We start from the raw sequence: 5,348 nt of genomic DNA, 5'->3' as shown, positions 1-5,348 counted from the left end.
ATTCGAGTTTTAAAATGAAAAAACTATTCTGAAAATCAGGATGTTACAGTGACTTTCCTTGATTCAAGTACAGATCCTATGCTTCCGGTTGTACGAGCTCATACTACCTTCCATACCTTTCCATACTTACCCTAAGAATCATCCTAAAGATACTAGGTTGCTTCTCGATGGTAGTTATCATACATCTTATCATAACAGTGTACTCACACACTAAGACACTTCCTAGACATTCCTAGCATTTCCACTCTACTTGCATGCCAAAAGTTTTCTGCTAACGTTGATAAATCGTCTCATGAATCTAGGTTGAAAAACCGTAACTAATTTTGGATGATACATTTCCAGCGAAGGAGGTGGTTCGACCTGGTGGATTTGATCTTCGATGGTGGTTGTTCATAGTGGAAAAGTTGGTCCTGGTTTGTGTGAGACATTTGGTTTCTAATGAGATAATGGGGTGGATGGGTAGGTGTGGTTTTTTAATAGTTGTAACAAAGTAAAATGTAAAAGAAAATAAAAAGGGTATAAAATTCTTTTTATATAGGTGAAGGACCAACCATCATAGAAATTGAAACCACGTTGATCTTCTGTGAGACCAAAAAATACTAGGGACTAAACTTAATACATTGAGAAACCACAAAGAACAATTATGAAGATTTTTTCTTTATTTATTTGAAACTTCATGAATGGTCCCTTTATTTGTAAAATATGAGTTTTTCGTTACATGTCTTGCACTTAATCTGACTTAATGGGCCAACATAGACGGTGTTAACTATAAGGGCTATCTATGAAAAGTTTTAAAACCACGAGGATCATCCTTGAAGACAAAAAAAATTAGGAACCAAACTTGATATTCTGAGATTGAGATACCATAGGGACCATTTATGAAGATTTTTCTTAAAATTTTGATGTTTAGCGATGTGCCCAACACCCTTAGCCTAGAAGCAAGAATAAATTTCTGTTTTTTTATTTCCTTATTTGCTCATAATCAACAGTTTGGTGAAACCATGGAGTTGGTCAACAAACATAGTCGTAGGCTAGACTCTTGAACTATCTACATATATATATATATATATATATATATATATATATATATATATATATATATATACACACACACACATCTATATATCTATATTAAAATATAGACATTTTTGCTCAAACCATATTCATTTGAAACTCCATCTTTTAACTAATATCACTCAAAAGTCATTTTAATAATAATTTGTAACATCCCGTCGATAAGGTACTTCTAATTTTAACCCTTATGATTTTATTATTTTGTAAATTGGACCCTAGGGCATGAGTGTGTTCAATTAAGCCATAGTGGCACTTCCGTAATTTTGAGGCTATGCGAGTACGTTGTGCGTACGTGAGTACGTTGGGCGTACGTGGCCAGATCCCAAACCCTAGCTTTCAGGGTTTTGCACATATTTAAGCAACATTAAGCCTAATTTCTATTCTCATTTCCAACCTCCATCATCATACTCGTGTTCTCTTGCAAACCCTAGCCTCATTTGAGCACTTGGAAGATTTAATGTGAGTTTTTGTGTGTTCCAAAGGAAGAGTAAGGTGATGGTGAAGCTTGAAAGTTAGAAGCAAACTTGGATCTGGAAGTTTTGCATCCTTCTCCATCATTTGAAGGTATAAAGTTCAAACCTTGATGGCTAGTTCACTAGATCTTGCTTATGCGTTGATTGAATGTCTTTTTTGGCCCCAAATTGTTAAATCTCGAACATGGCATGTTGTTGACTCATTAAGTTGTATTCTCAGACTCAAGTAGTGGGGTTAAGTCATAAAAATGGAGCTTTAATGGCTAGTTTTGTCCCATGCATGTTAATGGGAGTCTTAAGGCATTAAGGTGTTGGGTCTTTATGGATTAAGCACTTTTTGTGCCTGCAAGGTCATAAAGTTTCCAACTTTAGGACTCTTTATGGAATTTGGACCTTGGATCTGCATTCGAGTGCATTAAGTCGGTACAATAAGCTCTTAATGAAGGAATCATGATTCTTGGGTTACACCCAGCATATGTGGTCAAGGATCCTGATGCGGTCAAGGAGTAGTATGCCCAACGTCCCACCAGAATACGCCCCGCGTACTCGCTCTGGGTCGACTTGACTGAGTTGACTCGGTTGGGTTGGCTTAGCTGGGTTGACTCAGTTTACTCAGTGGTTTGACCAGTTTGATAGGTTTGACCTTAAGGGTATTTTGGGTATTTTGGATTATGACTAAGAATTGGTCATTGTGATGATTAGGTGTCGGATTAAGCTGAGATTTAGAGTTAGTACCTTAGCAGCTTGTGTTCAGTCTGAGGTGAGTTTCCTCACTTTATCCGCGGGTCGAAGGCACCAATGCCGACCCATTCTATTATGTATCCTGATATGTAGAGTGTTAGCATGCAGTAGTGATCTGTGGATCTGTTTTATGTTTACATGTTGCCTGGTTATTTTTTATCTATTATGCATATGTCGACATGCTATGGTGTATGGTGAGATTGGACTGCTCTGTTAAACAGTCAACACACTAGGGTATTCCAGCCCGAGGCTGATTGGACCTGACATGTTGGTATTCCAACCCAAGGCTTATTGAGCTAACATGCTTATGATACGAGGGTATTCCATCCCGAGGATGATTGGACCCATCGTGGACATGCCTGGTATTCCAGCCCGAGGCTAATTGGGCCAGGCATGAGTGTTTGTGTATGTGCTTTGTTGTGTGGTGATATTTTGGGGAACTCACTAAGCTTTGGCTTGCAGTTTTAGTTTATAGTTTCAGGTACTTTAGATAATCGTGGAAAGGCGAAGGCGTGACGGTGCACATCCTCTTGTTTATGGGTTTTATGATTTTGGGATACTCTGATATTATATAAGCATTTTGCAATAATGGTTTTGTAAACATTTTTATACTTGTGGGTTGGTTCGAAAAGTTTAAAATTGTTGTGATTTTTTCTAGTGTTACAAGTTGGTATCAGAACCTTGGTTTGAGTGAATTGGAGGAACACTCGTGTGAATCCAATCTCAAACTAAGGAAAAAGTTTTTTTTTAAAATGAATGAAAAAAATGATTTTTTATTTTAAAAAGTGTTCTAGAGTAATCAACGAGGATGCGATGTGTATGGTCAGCCGGAGCCAGTAAGTAGACCCTAAATTACCACACAATTATTTGATATTGTGATATGTTAGAACAACATCCTAGTGATAGGCTAGGGATCTTCAGGAATTGCATGTTAGAATTTCATGTTTATATGATGCCTGATAGCCTAGGGTTCCTTATATGAAATTGACAACATTACTATAGTTGCTTGGTGTATGCATCCTGGTTGTACATAACTAAGATTTTATAACCTGAGAATGTTTAATTTGGCCTTATTCCCTGTTCCTTGTTTGGTTGTGGGCTTAGGGTAGGACTAAATATTCGATTGTCTATAGGATCCAATGTTATGTATGATTACAATACACAAGTGCTACAGGGTTGGTGGAAGTTTTAGGGATGAGTTGTGTGGGGTTAGTTGGCCAGTTGCTTAATGTATAGATTTCATCTAAGAATAGAGAATAGGTTGTATGCGTTTTCTAGTAAGTATTGCTAGGGATGTTGTGACTGTCTCTGAGACAAATACGAGTAGGTGTGGAAGACAGTATGGGCCCGTACTACTGGAAGCAGAGGACCCGTACGAGTAACAGGGAAGTCACAACCTCTAAGGCTTTGTTAGGTATTGGTTCCATGGTATGATAAGTGTTTGATATGACATCTTCTTGGTTTATTTTCAGTATAGTGATGACGAGACGTTTTGAGGCGAGATCTGGGTCAGGATCAGGAGCGGGTGGCCAGGATACGCCAGCGGTGACTGAGGACCATATCAGGGAGATTATCCATGAGGAGATTGTGGACATTGTCTGGGGGCAGATATCGAAGCTGTTTGGGTCTATCAAGATTGTGATGATGGAGTTTTCTGATGATAGATATGCTGCCCTTGCTGAGACTGCTACTGCTGCAGCCACCGCAGTCGTCGCCGCTATGGGGCTTGGTGTTGGGAGGGCTTTTCAGTACTGGGACTTCGATAATATGAAGCCCCCAGAGTTTGATGGATTTCAGGATCAGATTATATCCATGAGGTGCCTATCTGAAATTGAGGGGTGCTTTTTCACTTGTTCTTGCCCAGCTGACCAGAAGGTCAAGTGCGCTCTGAACGTGCTACTGTCCGGAGTGAAGGATTGGTGGAGGCTTGTTACTAGTTCATATTCTACTGAACAGAGGGATGTTGTGACTTGGGAGAAATTCTATGAGATGTTCCTATCCAGATATGTTCCGCAGGTGGAGCGTGAAAGGTTGGCACAGGAGTACTTGGATTTGAGGCAAGGGACAAAGTCGGTGACCGAGATCACCAAGATGTTTACGGAGAGATCCATGTTTTGCCCTCAGTGTGCTGCTTCTGAGCGAGCTCAGATGACCCGGTACTTGAGCATGCTCAAGACAGAAAATCCGGCAGTTTGTGTCCACCCAGCGCTATGGTTCATTACTGGAGTTGCAGTAGGCCGCCAGGCGACGTGAAATTGAGATAGAGCTCCGGACGAGGGAGCATAGATAGACACCAATGTAGTCACAACCTGCAGCGAAGAGGTTTAAGGCCTCTAATTGGAGGGCAGGGATTCATAGGAGCCGTACTTGTGAGAAGTGTAGCAAGGTTTATGATGGTTCGTGTTGACCTGGATGTAACACAAGTTGCAGGGAGGGTCACATTGATATGGATTATCGTCAGTAGATTCCGCCATCGAGTGTCAGGCTTTTTTACCACTGTGATCAGGTTGGCCATATAATGGCCAACTGTCCTTAGCTAACCGCCAGGCTTGTGCAGGTGCCAACTACTGCTACCCCGAGGATTACAGATGGACGTCAGGGTAAGGCGGAGTCCCCGAGGGCTCGAGGATGTTCCTTCTAGCTCGCTGCAGAGTAGGCCAGGGCGGTGCCAGATGTCATTACTGATATGTTTCTATTTATTATTCTGTTGATTATGTTCTATGTTATGCTTATATATATGCCCCTGATAAGTGCGTTCCTAGTGAACTCTTTTCCTGCTCTTATTTTGTTTGACTGAGGTGCGAGTCGGTCTTTTGTATCTCGATCATTTAGTAGGGAGTTTGATATGCCTATTGGGGAGTTAGAGTGTCCGTTGTGGGTTTCTATCGCCAACGAACACATGGTTTCTACATCTGCGGTATTTCAGGGATGTGTGCTAGAGATCTTCGGGGTGCCTGATCCGATTGATCTGATCCCTATTCCCATGGGGGATGTGTGCATGATAGTGGGTATGGACTGGTTGAGTAGGTTTGGTGCCATGATTGATTGCGAGGGACATCG

This window comes from Lactuca virosa, chromosome 3 (genome assembly GCF_052849685.1).
Source record: "Lactuca virosa cultivar CGN04683 chromosome 3, Lactuca_virosa_CGN04683_v6, whole genome shotgun sequence".
Lineage (NCBI taxonomy): Eukaryota > Viridiplantae > Streptophyta > Magnoliopsida > Asterales > Asteraceae > Lactuca > Lactuca virosa.
The sequence above is the reverse complement of the archived record's forward strand: the minus strand, read 5'-3'. Positions refer to the sequence as shown.